The following is a 16,777-nucleotide window of genomic DNA, read 5'->3' as shown; positions in this document are numbered from 1 at the left end:
GATGGGCCTTTTCCTGGAAACAATGCAATTCTGAAATAACTTCAATACCAAAAACTTCACATAATATTCAAGCCACGTTTTCCTACAACAGCTATAGCACCAGCACAGGAATCCCTCACTGGAACTGAACTGCTAAATGAAAGATGCTTGGCTGCCGCTCAATGCTACACAAGAACACATGTTCCCCTCAAGTAAGATTCAGCCTAAGTGAACAGGATTAAAACTATGGATACCCCACACATAAAAGCAACGGAAACCACTGCCAAGCCTTTGTAAGAATCTGAACTTCTACATGTGCAGATCCTAAGCCTTCCCTTCCACCAGTATACACCTGCCCTGCCCTGACTCACTGCTACAGCTTCATAACGTGGTCTTGGGTTCGCTGTCTGTCTGTGCAGCATACACAACCGCCAGCCAGGCCCCGATCCCAGCTCTCCTCACAGGACAGAGAGAGGAAAACTAAGGACAAGAAAGGGCACAGCCTCACCAACACAGGTTTGCCAACACAAAAACCCGCCATTTTCCTCTGAGCAGAGGGAGAGCAGGTAGCTGCATGGCTCCAACATAAAGTATGCCATTTGCTTCTGCTCCAGTCCATTTCACTGCTCTGCCAAAGGTCCCCATCCGATCCAGAACAAAATCCAATACACTTCCTGTTTCTATTAAAACCAAAGTTGTTGGTGTAACAGCTGTTGCGCTGAGAACTGGCGGGTGCAGAAGGCTCACCCTTACGGCCAGCCAAACCAGCCGTTGTTTCTATCATGTCAGCACAACAGTGACAGCACGTGGGAGCCTGGCTCCTGTGCGGGTGCTGCATGGGCCGTGGCTCCTGCTCAAGCTCCTGTCAGGACCTCCCACCACAGGTCCTGGCAGGGAAGTCCTTATCCAACACCCCCTCCTCCTTCACTGACTGCAGGGTTCATAGTGCTGTTCCTCACTCCTTGTCACATAACTAGGCCGAGCCAGGCCAAACCGTGACACTCACTTTTTTGTTTTTACTCCTCCTACTGTCCTCTCCAGCATTTTTGCCCTTAAACATGTTTTCACAGAGGGGCTGCCACATCACTGACAGGTCCCGTCTTCTCCAGCAGCTGCCCAGCAGCACCCCAGTGCCAATGCCTTGACCGAAGAGCAGCACAGCCTAATTCCATAGCTATTTTTTTCCACACGCCTCTGTTCTGGCTCTGTGTTTACTCAGTCCATCGCCTTCCATGCTCTACACAGTGGAGATCTTAAAAGAAACTCTCCTTCCTCACACAAAAGTTGTTGTAGGGCTGGGCAGGGATTACCATTACTCAAATCCTATAGCACAAACTCACATGGGACCTGCGTACCACAGAAAGCTTCTGTTAAACAAAATTTTAAAATGACACCACGTGTGCTGCTTGAGGATAAAGGAGAAGGGAGAAGTGGCAACAACAGAACAACAGATGTGGAGAAGGGTGAGGTACTCAAGTTCTCAGGCTTCCCACGTCTCTCATGGCTCTGAACCTCTAGGCAGGGGTTGGGGGAGCAAAATCCCTCCCACTGTAACAGCGAGGCCCCCTCATGAGGCTGAACGTGTACTAGTCTATAGGGCCTGAAGACAGGTATCCCAAGGCCCATAGGGAATTGGGAACTGGCTAATGTGGTTGCCAAGACACTTTTGATCATAATTGAAAAGTCACGTGTGTCAGGTAAAGTCCCCAGTGACTGGAGAAAAGGAAACATCACTCCTGTTTTTAAGAAAAGGAGAAAGAAGGACCGAGGGAACTACAGGCCAGTGAGCCTGACACAAGCGCCTGGGAAGGTCACAGAGCAGATCCTCCTGCGTCAGCATACACGTGAGATGAGGAGGTGATCGGAGACAGGAAGCATGGCAGGGGATTGGAACTAGATGATCTTTAAAGTCCCTCCCAACCCATGCCGTTCTGAGGAGAGCATCTCATACAGGGTTGTCACAACCGTCTGTGGGTTATCCTCTGCTGCAATTTAAAGAATAATGTACTGGAATGGATTTGATGGAGTGGAAAAAGCACATTTGAGGAGTTTCAAGTTGTGCAGCCAACACACATATGGCAGCAAAAGACTAAAAACGCAAAAGCTCCCTATTTTTTCTCTTTCCAATTTTATATTTTATTGTTTTTGGCTGGGTGGATCCTGCATGGGGAAAGAAGATTCAAAGGAAGCAGCCTTCCCTACAAAGTCTTTGTAGTGATGCTAGCAAAGAAGAGACATAATCTGTTTCTCATGTAAGAGTCTTTAACAGGACACAGACCCTGCGTGGCCCCTCCCTAGAAAGGCAGCACAACACAGAAAGGGAAGGCACAAGGGTGGCTTCAAATTTAAATATATACATATACTTTTTAATTTTTAAAAAAGCAGCTTTAAACCAGATGTAAACCACAGCTGCCACAATAAAGTCAGACCCACACATGCCTGGCAGATACAGCACCAGAGCTCCGGTAGCTCCTCTCCACTTCCCCCTCCCAGCCTCACCTGGGGTTCTCACAAGCTTTGAAGCTGTCGCTGAAAGTCTCATGGTTTCAATGGATGAACAGAGTAGTAGACCACATGTCCAGCATTCAAAAGACCTTTTGACCAGCTACTGACAAAGAAAAGCCCCTTATTTTTGTCTTATTTACACAGTAAGTAAGCCTGCAGCACTTTGCATATGCCTAAATCACAGGCTGACCAGATGGCAAGAGCCAATTCACAGCAGCACAGCTTTGTTAGTACCTTTGGTCATTGTTACAGTGGCTGCAGGGCCACCAGGCCCACCAGCTGTACTGGACCAGGCTTAAGCCCCAGCATGGCCTCAACCAAAGCCTCCCTGCACCCAGGCACACGGCACTTGAACAACTGGCAATCAGCTTTTCTCAGGCTTCCCTGACTGGGCGTCACAATCTGCTGTGCTCTCTCATCTGATACAGCCACCAAAATCAGTGTCTGCTGCTGTGCAAATGCACAACGGCAGCAGGCTCATGGGAAACCGACGCTTTAAATATGCCAAATAGAGAAAAGGTGGCCTTATCAACCAAACCATGCAGGCCTGGGGGCATTGTCGCCCTTAACAACAACAAAATCTGAGTATGGAGAATGGCTGCAGGAGTATTAAATTAATTAGCCATTACCCATCTTTCTGGGGCACAGGAAAAAGAGGACTGAAGACAGCACTTTGGATATATTTCTAAGGACAACAGCTAGCTGTAAAACTAAAACGGGAAGTCAGCCCCCACTTTGTTTCCCTCTCCTAGGGCTGCGGGCACAGCTGCAGATGTCATGTTGCAGCAGGTTACCACCCAGCAAATATGCTGCAGCAGTCATTGCTGTGCAAGACTTGAACCACAGCAAGCAGGAGGTAACGCCATGACCTTACAGCACCCGCCGAATTACCTCGAGCTGAACAGGGCGGAACAACGGGGCGGTTGCGGCTGGTCTACAAAGCACACAACTCCTCATCCAGCAAGGAATGTGGTTTCAAAAACCACAGCAATCAGACACCAAAAACTGCTCTAACATACAGGAGCTCTGTGGGTTTGTCACAAGCCCTGCCCTCTGCACGAGGCTCTCACCACAAAAACAGCAGCCCTTCATTCCTCCAGTTCTCCTTCCTTTTGCAAAGTAACCAAGGCTGACAAAGAGTTTAGCACAAAACCTTATGCAAATGGTGCCAGGTGTGTTGCACAAAACATCCATATCTATGGCCACGACACTCCTCCAAATTCTTCATTTTTTGTGTGTGTGTGTGTTATCCAGATCTCTAAAGTAGGCGCTTTATACCTCATTCACAATTGCGTAATATTTCCTTGGCAACAGGGTTTTTCTTGTCTGATGCAGGTGGGAGTAATAGCAATCTAGCATGGGGATACAGGAGCTGAAATAACTCCAAGGACTCAGGTAACATTCACTGAAGCCAACAGCGAGGTCAGGGAGATGCCATGTCCCCCCTTGTGCTCACCTGCCCTCATGCCAACAGGAGCATTTCTGGGCATCAGCTGAGCATGGGGGGGGGGGGGGGGGGGAGAAACAACCAAACAAGAAACACTGGCTTTGGTTTTCATCCAAAGAGCCACAGGAACACACAAGCCGGATGAGAGGAGGAAGGAGCTGGGGTGAGCACAACTACCTCCTTCCCCAGCAATTAGATTTTTGCTGGATTAAGTAGCTGGGTAATCACAGGCCAATTCTCCAACCAAGATGTGCTTGCTTTGTTCCACCCCAGCTTCCTGTAGTGAGTTTCTTCACTAGTGGTTTTTACAGTTGTTACAGACCATGAGCATCTCCAATTATATCTTACAATTCCAGTTTTATGCAGCCACTTTTCTTTTTCATACAACCAGTTATAATCAAGCATCTGACCCAAATGGGTTTGTTGTTTTTTTTTTCCTTCAGTTAACATCTTGATGCTTCCAGGGCTGATGAAGCTGTGCTCTGAACAGGCACCACCAATAAGCCCATCCATCTCTTTTATCTGTTCTTGACATGGAGTAATGATTCAGGACACCTCTCCAAGGCTCTCAGGCACTCTCTCACCTTTCAGCAATGCTAATCTTGCTTCAAAACTGATTGGTAACCCTGAGCATCACATGGCACCACAGATTCGCCCTATAGGGCTGGGAACCGTGTGGAAGAGGCAGCCCAGCAAGGCAGCAGCCAGAGCTGGAATGTGCCGAGGGCCCCTGGGGACACGAGCTTCCACTCAGCTCTTCCTCTGTGGGATATAAAATAACAAACAAGAAGGAGCCTTTGGCCATTGTTTGTCGGGGAAGGGGGGTGACGGGGAGAGGGCACGAGGCACAGACTGCCAGAAGGCATGGCGGAGCTAAGGAAGTCCTGCCTGGGCTTCGGTGTATCCGCTCCTCTCCAGGAGGGGGGGTAGGCAGGAAGAAGAGAAAATAGAGAACAAACGATCATGTAACCCTTGAGAGAAACCTGTCTGCTCTCGGAGAGTGTATATAGCTACAGCATGCAGAGCCTTTGCTATACAAAAGAAAAAGAGGAAAGAAAACCCCGCCAGTTCTTCCGTTACCATGCTCTACCACCAAAAAAAAAAAAATCAGAGGAAACAGATGTTAAGCTCTCCATCATCAGGAAATTATCTCTTTCATGAGAGCACAGTTACTTCAGTGTATTTAGGTCAAAGAAATAGCGAGAGAATCGTGACTTCTCCCCCTTTCTGTTTGTGTCTCTGCTGACATTTCAGCCCCTCAGTGCTGCTCCAAAGGACCAACTGCGAAGCAGTGCTCACGTTCCTGCTGCACGTACCCACACACAGGAGCCTGCTGTGCTCAGGGCCCTGCTCACCCAGCCCCAACTGCTACAGCCTCAGAGAAGTGCAGTATCTCCTGCGCATTGAACAAGACACGTGCTGTGCTGCTCTCACGTGGATGGGCGCCATGGTATAAGAGCTTGCATTTTTTTTTAAATAGAGGTCAAAGGAGCAAGAAGAGACTTGGGTGAACCATCTGCTAAAGGGATGCCCAACCTTCCGGTGCTGGTCTCCCCAAGGAGCACTGAGCAAGTGCCCATCGGAAGCAACCATAGAATTTAACCATCACTTTACATGCTCTGCAAAACGTACTACGTGGAAAGTTAAACTCCTCATTAAGAGCAGGAGGTAGGCAGGAGATTGTTTCAAATCCCATTCCAGGCAGGAGTGGATGGATCCTACTGAAACACCAATTACCTACTCAGTAGCAGAAGGGACTCTGCAGCCAAGGTCTCATTCCATCACTGACAATGACCTACCAGACAAGGGGACACTAAGCAAACACGCCACTATCCTCGTGGCAGCGTGCAATTGCTCTGCATGGCTTTTACTGGTTTAAGCCAAAGCTTTTACAGTACTGGAACTGCATTTGTGTTTCTGTTAATTCAGTATTCACCAGGCAGATGGATGGATGCACAAAGAGCTCCATCCCTGTGTTCATAAGGACAGAACTCAAAACTTCGGTTCGAGTAAATCAGTTCACTCATGCATAATTTAAACATTACTTCCTTCCTATTTCAGGGAGCTTTAGAGTTTGTGCGATGGCTGAACACGATGAAATTAGAGTGGGAGACTCATTTCACCCATGACCAAGGGACAGAGCTGCTCAACTGCAACTGGACTTGTGCCTGTGCTTCCAGAGGTGGGACCAACTCACTCCATGCATGAGGAGCTCCACACTTGGGGCTCGAGGGCCTAACAGCATAGAGTGATGGTGCAGACAATATATCTTAAAGGATACTTTTGTTATTGACAGTCAGGATACGTAGGAACCCAAAACAAAATGAGGGAGCCAGAAAACAAAGTTATCTTCTTGAACAAGGTTATGCTTTGATGATGGCTCCTTCCCCAAATCTTCTCAGGTATTTGGCACTGACTTCGGCAAGCACAATATAGAAATAATTGCCATATCATATGGATTATTTAAGCTGTTTGGTAGTCACGTCACAGTAGTTAATTACATATAAGAACATCTAATTACCATCCAGTAGCAAATGCAGGCACCCTATTACCACAGCATTAAGCTGAAATGCAAAAGTGCAGACAGATTCAGGGGTCTACACCCACCCACATCATTGTGTGGAAGGGATCCATGAGAATCATCAAGTCTACACAGGTCTACCTAAAAATTACTCTGCCTGAAGGCATCTTCCAAACGCTTCTTGAACTCAAGCAGGCCTAGTGCTGTGCCCAATGCCCTGGAACAAGTCATTGTTGGAAGAAGCTGAACAAAGTCAAGCCACTGGCTGTGTCCTTCGTGAGGATGCTGGGAGGCAATGACCTCATGATGCTCACTGCATGACTGGGCATTCCCAATTAGTCAATTTAGTAGAGATGCCTCTGAAACTTCACAGCTGTGACATTTTTTCAAAGTGAACCCCTTAAAAATATTTTCTCGCTCTAAAAATCCACCAAAAAAAAAATAAAAAATAAAAAATCAGGGCTGTCTATAGTCTCAACACGAGAGCAGAAATCAGTGACCAGCATTTAATTGTTTCTATCCTGGGACAAAGATAGTGTCCAAATAATTGTCTATTGTATCTCAAAGACAGTACAGGAAAGCTCTTCCCCTCACAGGGAGCCTACAGGTCACACATGCTTCTGCCATAACATCTGCTATAAATAACCTCTGTTGAGCAAAGGTTTGTGCTAGTTACAAAGCAGAGTAAGGCAGGCACTGTGCTCCTATCGGTTTCAGCCATTAGCTCTCCCCAGAGAGTGCATATCCTACCCTATTGTTCCTGCTCAAATGTTTGAAAGAATTATTTTTTCCTTGCTTCTTTTGTTTGGGGAGTTTATTTATATTTCCTCTTTGACATGGAATTACTATTAAAAAAAAATAGGTGCCATCATACAAGGCAGCTCACTGAACCCAATATTGAAATTGGGCACGGAGGGCCACATTGGTGGATATATTTACATAGTTACTTACCATACAATCTGCCTTGATGTATGTTCAGTGTGTTTCGCTCAGGATTGGAAACAAAGAGCTCAGTGCTGATTAAGGTCCCAAATTCACATGCAGAAATCGGGACTTGTAGCAACTAGTTCTGCTCAAACGTTTGAAATAATTATTACTCACCCACTCCTTTACATTGCCCTGTGATGTCACTGGGCATTAAAATATATGTAATGCCTTGCTCTAAATCCTGTGTCTACCTCTGGGCAGATACCAAGCAACCTATTCAATTTAGGCAGCTTTGGGAGCAGGATTTCCCCTGTCCTGTTCCCTAACGGCCTTTTTCCATGTAGTAATTTGAACAAGACCCATCCCAACAAGGATGCCTTCCAGATGTGAAGCAGTAGGATCAACACAGCCAAGGCTCAGATGGAACTGAACTCGGCAAGCGATGTGAAAAATAACAAGGGATTCAATGGGTACATCGGTCAGAAGAGCAAGGCCAAGGAGTGCATCCCAGCATCCTGAAAGAACTGGCTGATGTGATTGCCAGACATGGATTTGAAGGGTGGTTTACCTGATAGATAAAGGAAGGGTTGGAAGGACACTGCCAGAGGGTTGTAGTCAACAGTTCTGTGTTCCATTGGAGGCCAGTCACTAGTGATGCCCCCCAGAGGGTCACTCTTGATATTGGTGCTCTTCAACAGAATTGTTTGAGTTGAAAGGGTCCTTTAAATGTCATTAGTCCACCCCCCCTGCAATGACCAGGGACACCTCCAGCTCCATCAGGTGCTCAGAGCACCATGAAGTCTGAGCTTGAGTGTCCCCAGGGATGGGGCATCGCCACCTCTCTGGGCAACCTGTGCCAGTGCCTCACCACCCTGATTGTAAAAAAAAAAAAAAAAAAAACACCAAACAAAAAAAACAAAAAACAACACAAAAAAAACCCACACAACACCACACACACCTTATCTTCAATCTAAATCTTCCCTCTTTTAGTTTGAAACCATTTCTCTTTGTCCTGTCACAACAGACTCAGCTAAAGAGTCTGTTCCCTTCTTTATTAGATACCGAAAGGCCACTCAGGTCTCCTGGAGCCTTCCCTTCCCCATGCTGCACAGCCCCAGCTCTCTCAGCCTGTCCTCACAGGGAGATGTTCCAGCCCCCAGATCATTTTTGTGGCCCTCCTCTGGACATGCTCCAACAACTCCACGTCTCTCCTGTACTGAGGACTCCACATCTGGACACAGCACTCCAGGTGAGGTCTCACAGAGCAGAGGGGCAGATCCCCTTCCTCACCCTGCTGATCACATTGCTTTTGATGCAGCCCAGGATACAGTTGGCTCTCTGGGCTGTGAGGGCACACTGATGGCTCATGTCCAGCTGCTATCCACCAGTACGCTCAAGTCCTTTCTCTCAGGCTGTGCTCTATCTTTATATCCCCCAGCTTGAACTGATACTGGGAGTTGCCCAAGATCACACACTTGGATTCGCTGAACCTCACGAGGTTCTTCTAGGTCTACTGCTTGAATCTGTGCATGTCTGTCTTCATCAATAATCTAGACAATGGGATCAAGTGCACATTCAGCAAGTTTGCTGATGGCACCAAGCTGGAGCACCTCTCCTAGGAAGAAAAGCTGAGGGTTTTCAGGAAAAGACTCTGGGGAGACCTCACTGCAGCCTAGCAGTACTTGAGGGGAGCCTATAAACAGTAGGGAGACCAACTTTTTACATGGTCTGATAGTGATAGGACAAGAGGAATAAATCTAAGCCAAAAGTAGGGAGATTTAGTTCAGATGTTAGGCAGAAATTCTTTACTCAGAGTGGCAGTGCCCAGAGAGCTGTAGGTGCCCACTCCTGCTGGTGCACAAAGCCAGGCGGGATGGGGCTCTGGGCAGCCTTAGCTGCTGGGGGGCAGCCAGCCCATGGCAGGAGGTTGGACCTAGATAATTTTTAAGGTTCCTTCCAACCCAAGCCATTCCATGATTTTGTTATTTCCATAAACATTATCCTGCCTATTATCCTCACTAGAGCTGATCCCATAAGACACACCTTACAACCCCAGTCTCAAAAACCTCAGCTTCTCAATGCGAGCTTGCCCTGCTGACCCAATGCTGATGCTAAAGCAAACAAGCAGCTTTGAAGCAGGTACCATGAGAGCATCCCGTCTGCACCATCGCACTGTCTCACCCACATGGCTTTTCCCAGCAAAGGGGGACTGTCAGCTCACATTCCTCATGCACCAGGGCTTCTCTCAAGCCAGTTGCATTCTGCTGCGAGATGGCAGCAGCAGCCACGTCTGAGCACAGGGAAGCGACATCTGATTCAATTAGCATCATTACCAATGAGCTTTTTCATCTCAGCAGGGTCCCCGCCGCTGGGGTGGGACCGTACACGCATCAGCAGCCACGGAGAGCAGAGCTGCTCAGGGCACCCAGCAGGGAAAGCACAGCAAGAAGCAGCTGTCCCCCCTCTGCCCTCCTGCCTGTCCTCATCAAGGACACCCTAATCCCATTTTTAGAGTTAAAACACCACAGCCAAGCAGGAGTAGCTAAAGGTTCTCTTTTTTCACAACTTGTGGAACAAAGCCTGAACCTTTTCTTTTTGCAAGGAGCTGGAGGTTGTGGCCCAAGCACTAGGCATCTTTTTATTTCACGTTTTTCTATATCCTGTGAGGCCACAGCTCTGCACCTTCCCAGCAGCAAGCCAGAGGCAAGCTGTGCATCACGCTGCGACTACAGCACCTCGAGAAAGCAATGTCTCTGCAAGGACACGCACCTCTGGAGACGCAGGACCAGCCTGCAGTGAGCCGAGCTGCACCAGCTCCTGTTTTCTCCATCATTACATTCAAATCCTGCTCGGCTGGCACAAAAGCTGCCGAAACTCCCACGCTCTGCTCGACGTGCCAGCACACGCAGGGCAGGGCCGCCCCGGCTCAGCCGTGCTGCCAGCACAGTTTGCAAAATGTGCTGAGTTTTCTGGGTGTTATCCCAGTGCCATGCCTTCTCAGCTGGTACCAAAGCAAAACCACCTCGGCTTAGAGACCACGTGCTAGAGCTGCGCTATGTGCCAACACCTTCCTTCCTGAAGTAAAATGCCTCACTCTCCCATTCGTGCACCGAATCACTCCCTTGGCATAAAAATTCCTCGAGGAGCTGATCTTTCCTGTCTATCCCACTTGGGAAGCATCAGCAGAGCACTCCTTGGGCTGCAGTCATGCCCGACTGTGCAGCACCTGGCCTGCAGAGTGCCTGGGGACACTGGGATAAAGGTGGTAAATATTTTCAAGGATTCCTGTGCTGGTGATTGCACCTTCCCACAACACCCGTGACTCATTGTCCACGTCAGCAGAGTGGAAAAAGTGACCCCTTCTTCCCCTGGAGGAGAGAAGAAGTGCTTAAGGAAAAGTGTTTAAGAACAAGGGCTTGGCCAGCGGGAAGCCTGCACAAAACTCAAAGCTTGCACTGTCTTTGGGAGCTCCTGACTTTCCCTGCCTTTCCCCAAAGGCACAATACCTCTCTGCACAGCAGCACGGGGATGAGATCAGTGTCCCCAGCCGATGGCATGGGGGTCATGGCAGGAACCAGCAAACAGCCACTACATCACAACAACCTGCAGCAAGAAAATCCAGAAATGCCACACAGTGTGACAAATGTAATCCCCCAGTAGGACAACAACGGGGAAGGGTGCAAAGAGCCCATCCCAGCACAGAGACCTGAAGCACAGGCTGAGGGTGTGCATGCAATGGGCAGAACATGCTCGCCCTGAGCAGGTGATGAAAATAGGCACAGGGAGCCAGGAACCAGGCAGTTAAGGCAGCACATACCCAATTAAAGGCGGTCCTTGCGTCAAAGGCACACGCCCGTGTTTGACTTGGTTTTATCAAAAGGAGGCTGCTCTGAACTTCCCTGCTCACCCCACAGGGAGGAGCGGGACAGTTTCCCTGATCTCAAAACAGTTGGATAAGGAGCAAAGATAGGATACACGAGTGAAGCAGCTGGCTTGGAAGCTGGGTTATGTACTGATGTTCCAGTCCATCTCTACGGATGCACAGCCTCAGCATCAAACCGGGCTGGGACTGATCCAGCCCAGAGCCAGGTCTCGTCATACCCATTGGCTAGAAGTAACCACATGAAGATGAACCCCAGTGCATTACCAACAGCAGAAAGAAACACCAGACTAACAACAGGCCCTTTGCAGAACTTGTCCCACATCACTCCTCCTCTGGAAATCCTCCTGCACGTCCCAGGCAGCACCCCAGCCCACCCACAGCGCGCACCCTGCCCCACCTCCTTCACAAGTGCCAGGGAGCATCTCGTGCTCAGACACGCACTTCGGATAAACTCAAATTAGTGATCTCAATACTCATCCTGGAAATATGTCTACTCTCACAGCAGAGGGGATATAAAGACATGGGGAAATGCAGCAGAGGGGGGTTTCTCCAACACCCTTGTTCATGCAGACCAGGTCTCCAAACCTAGCAGATCAACCAGATCCTTCCACTCCCAGCAAACTCCGATCTGCACTCAAGACTGCATTAGGACTGAGATGAGGGCAGTTTTGCTTCTCCAAGGAGAACAGAGCGGCTGGGTTGGTGGGTCCTGCTTGTGGCACCATGCACATCCTCACAGCCCTAAATCTGCTGCCCACAAAATCTCTCTTCTCAGCTCTATCTTCTTAAGCATGTTTATGCTGTAGCTGTAAATAAAAGCAGAGCTTTCCAAGAATCGAAGCAAGGTGCCTGGAAAGATTGTAGACTAATTATCACCGTGAAACCTCAAGCCTAAAACCATAAGGACAGACTCCTAATATTTATTACAGACAGGCTTACATGGCACTGCCCAATTCTTCCTGGGTGCAAAACTCACTGATTGCAGTCAGAGGGGTACAAACTTGCTGGTCTGCATCACATAGGGCTCCCACACAACCCAGCACTTCCTCTGTGTTCTCGACAAAGGTAAATGCTGCTCCAGAGAAAGGGGCAAGAACTTCCTTAACAAGAGATCGCAGAATAATTTGTGCCTCAGGGAAAATTGCCTCTAGCTCTGCCAGACACGGCTCTGCTTTGCCATGAAACGCATATCCATCTTATACAAACATTTCTATCTAATACTTATTATCATCAGAGAAGGGTATTACAACCTTGGCTTTGGCTTATGACAGCAAGAAGTGACATCACCTCACCCTAGCAACTGACTGACTTTTTTCCTGTTTTTCCTTCCTCTTCCAGCCCACTCCTAGGGATGGGAGCTGAGCAGCATGGCCTCGTTGCTCCCCACTAGTGAGAGCCCTACAGCTGTGTTGGTGGGCAGGAAGACCTGCACTATTTCTTCACTGCCTGCGATCACAGCTGCCCCAGAGCCATACCCACTACAGCATGCATCCAAGGAAAGCCCAGCACTTCCTGAGCTCCAGAGCTCCTCAGCAAAAGACTCGTCTTCAAGGTCTCTGCCATCCCATAGCCATTTCTTATTGCAAATGAATAGCCCATTCGTGGGAAATGCAGTCTAACGTGACCCTGATCCACTTGGTTGCAGAAGGACCCTGCACACATTTCTCTCAGACGTTCCTTTTATCATTCCTACTGCTGCCAACCCAACCCACGGCATACCCCTGTTCTCATGGTGCAGAGTAAATTCAGGCTGAGCTGCAGCTATGAGAAAGCACTTGCTCTGTGCCCACCAGATACTGCCCTTAGTGCCAGGAGATGTCCCTGTGCAGCAGCAGCCCTGGCAGTGGTGCCCGGATGCAGAACATCTCCCCTGGCACCCCCAGTAGTGCATAGCTGGGATCCCAGCACAGCTCACACTGGGTGTTTGCACTTAAGGTGCTGCTTGCACAAAAAGCCACCAGCCCTGCTTGCTAACTGGGTGAGCTCATTCCCTGGTCCAGCTGAAAGCTATAGAGCGCAACAATAACAGGAAGAAATTGTTTGTGCAGGACTCACACCGTGCCACGTAAACTCCCTGGCTGCTAGGGGACAGAACCTCGCTGGTGAGCACAGCCGCACCGCAGGGATGTGGCACTCAGGGCCCAGCAGCATCTTGTGTTGTGTCACACACAATGGGCGTTTTTAATGAGTGTGACTGAAACGAGGCAGCTTTAAACTCATTAATGGCTCTCCTTTGCCCCAGTGCAGCATCCCAAGACGTAAGCCATATTGCCCAGCTCACACCCAGCACCAGCACAGCTCCACTCCACTGCCTAACAGTTGGACAAGATGATTTTTATGACTTCAATGACTCTGTGATTCCAATCATCACTGCACGAAGCCTGACCAAGCGCTACACTCATGCCACAAGTGGGAGAAAATCCAGCAATGGGGAGGGGAGGGCCTGAGGGGGTGACAGGGTGAGCATCCCCACTAGAGAGCTCCCCAGCCTTCTTGCTGCCGTGACACGAGTGGTACCCAAACATCAGATGCTGGCTGCAGCGCACAGGGGGAGGAAAAAGGGTTTTGCAACCTGGATGCTGTGGATATCACTACCAGCATCTAAGCCGCGGGGATTTGTTTGGGGGGGAAAAAACAAAAACAGGGAGCAAAGAGATTTCTGCACTGCTTGGATGGGGAAGAGAGGCACAGAGGGGTTTAGGTGTCTGTCCTCAGTACTGCAGTGCAGGCAGAATGGGGCTGCCATCCCAAACGCTGTGTTTTGGCATCCCAGCAGCAGGGCAGGACGCACCCCCACGTGCACCACCCCCAAGCAGCACTGTACCCAAACTCTGCCTTCGTTCCGAGTTCCTTCACCTTGAGGATTCCCATGAACAATCCAAGCATTGACACAGGGGTCACAGCTCAAAGCACTGCCAGCAGCAAGCCCTGAGCTCCCCACAACATCCTTTTAAAGCTCATTTTAGGATGTGAGCAAAGCCGAGCCCTTCTCTTGCCCCAAACAATAGCTTTGCAGTAACGCTGCAACCAGAATTTCCTGTGCTGCGGTGCGCGCCAGCTCCGGGCAGCAAACACTATGGGAAGAGCTGCCACAAGAAAGGCACTCTGCAGCACCAGGCAATGTGTCCGCAGCTCCTGGGGATGCTTTTTGCTACAACAGATCCCAGAGCAGCATCACAGCCGAGCCGGAAAGCAGGCAGACCGCAGCAAGGGCTGGCGGTCTGGGAATGGCTGTGGCTAATGAATTACTGCTCAGAGCCCTTTGCAACGTGTGGATGTGGCTTTCTCTCACGGGTATTTCACTACCCTGCACAGTCCTTGTGAAAACATCCCCCCCAAAATGGGCTGAGTTTACCTGCAGGGCCCTGCTGTCGGCTCAGCGGGCACAAACCCAGCATGGGATATAGTGGGGGATCCAAGTAGATCACAGTCCCAAGCAAAAAAAGAAGTCACACAGGTCTGTAGGCTTCTTCCAGGATTTGAGAAGATGCAGAGAGAACTATCAGGCAAACAGTGATGGACCAAACCAGCATCTCCATCACAGGTGCAGCCAGACCCTGCTCCAGGTTTGGGAGCTTCCCATCCTTCCACCCTCCAGCACTACTAATGCAGCACTACTAATGCTCACACCCAGGGCACATTTGCAGCGCTGGGAGAGGAGAATGGGCATCCAGCAATGCCCTGCTATCTGTGCCTCCCCATCCTCTCCTATAGTACTTCTCATTGACCACTGACATCCTTTCTTTCTCTATACATGAGGGGGCAGAAACCATTTCTTTCACACTCAAGGCCCCAAAGTTACTTCTACAGCTGAAACTACCCGAAGCAAACACACAAAACACAGATGTCACCTTCCATGCCAGCAGCACCGCCCTTACACCATACATGGTGCCCTCCCAGTCAACACAGTTGGGCAACTCTTCTTCCAATGATGGCTCCCTGAGCTGAAGGCTGTGCTAAAAGGAGCAGCCAGCAGCACGCAGCCCTCCATAACTCATGCCACAGGTGCGCAGGGTCCAGTGGGATGGGGCTCTGCCCACACCTCTGCCGCAGGGGGCAATTTCACAGTGCCCATAATTCCTCACCATGTCCTCAAAGTGCCCCATCTGCAGCTCAGGTTGGTGTTGTAATGCACAGATACAGCCCTCATAACTGTTGCTCTATGGAAAATTAATGCTGTCAGCACCAAGCAGATGAGCAAACCTCTGCTCTGCAGACAGCTACAATAGGTTTGGCTGAAGAAGGCCAAATGCAACAATCTGAAATGAAAACACCCCACACAAGCGGGAGCCAGAAGTGCTGCTGCCTTGTGACAGCACACAAGGCCATAGTGCTGTTCTCTGTGCCTGCATGTGACCCCCACTACTGAGGGAGACTTTTCTTCAAGCAGGGCACAGCATTACCCCTTACAGCAGCCCACTGGGATGTGCCCTGAGCCAGCAGCAGACACAGGCCCAGCCCAGAGCCCTCCAGGAGTCTCCCACCAACACCCCCCAGCACACGGCCCTACCACACACTGCTGCTCCCCCTGCCCAGTAGCAGCACCTCCCATCCACCCTCAGCCCTGCAGCACAGAAGTGCCCACAAATGGGGCAGCACTGCCCTGAGCCCCACACTCCCACTACAGGCAGTCCTCTTGCAGCAGAAATTGGGCACCCCAGGGCTCAGACCAACCCCACTGGGCTCCCCAGCTCAGCTTAGCACTTTTTATGGAGTCATAGAGCTGTTTGAAGTGAAAGGGACCCTTAAAGGCATCCCTCCAGCTCGCAATAAGCAGGGACACCTACAGCTCCATCAGGAGCCTGAGCCCATCCAGCCTGACCTTGAGCATCTCCATGGATGAAGCACCACCACCTCTCTGGGCCAGTGCCTCACCAACCTCGTTGCAAAAAAACTTCCTCCTTACCTCCCATTTAAATCTCCCTCTTCCAGTTTGAAACCATTTCCCCTCATCCTATCACAACAGACCCCGCTGAAGGGTCTGTCCCCTCCTTTCTTACAGCCCCGTCCCGTCCACCAGCACTCCGGAGCCGGGGCAGCGAGCAGCTCCGGAGTTGTTGGAGAGAGGTACGAGAGTCTGGGCAGCACCAGGAGGGACACAGCGCTGACCCCGGACTTGGAGCAGCTGGGAGAGGTGGGCACAGCGCTGTGCTTCAACACACCTGGGACGGGTAGCGGTGAGTCATAACCCAGTTCCCACGCAGCTCCCGCTGGAGTACACCCAAAGCTGAGCTCCACCAAATCGAGTGCAGGATGCCCGTAGGGTCTCTTCGGGGCACCCCCGTTCAGTGTCCATTAGAAACAGCTTGGGTTTCTAACGCTATAAAGAGCGCTCCACGATTCTTACCTCATCGCCCCCGCAATGGAAGACCGCGTTACGAACCCCCCGCTTACCTCAGCGCACGGCCCCGCCGCGGCACGGTGCCGGCCCGCGACCCGCCGGAGCCGGGAATTGAAACGGTTGAAAGTGAAATTAAAATGCAAAAAAAAAAAAAAAAAAGAAAGAAAAAAAAAG

At 50.0% G+C, this 16,777-nt stretch overlaps 1 protein-coding gene across 2 annotated transcripts in view; it reads right to left on the bottom strand.

Annotated features, from left to right (window-relative positions):
• The window catches only part of ARHGEF9 (Cdc42 guanine nucleotide exchange factor 9), a 185,349-nt gene extending 168,624 nt beyond the window's left edge, over positions 1 to 16,725 (bottom strand). Inside the window, exon 1 of one of the 2 annotated variants that reach the window (XM_042876384.1) lies at positions 16,657 to 16,725. The gene's annotated coding sequence lies outside the window, so the exon portion shown is untranslated. The remainder of the gene's footprint in view (positions 1 to 16,656) is intronic. The other variant, XM_042876383.1, reaches the window with a different exon arrangement.
• Positions 16,726 to 16,777: the final 52 nt, after the last annotated feature.

Source organism: Lagopus leucura, unplaced genomic scaffold, assembly GCF_019238085.1.
Source record: "Lagopus leucura isolate 7727_CA_CO unplaced genomic scaffold, USGS_WTPT01 Super-Scaffold_100016, whole genome shotgun sequence".
NCBI lineage: Eukaryota > Metazoa > Chordata > Aves > Galliformes > Phasianidae > Lagopus > Lagopus leucura.
Note: the sequence above shows the minus strand (reverse complement) of the source record. Positions and strands in the feature narration are given on the sequence as shown.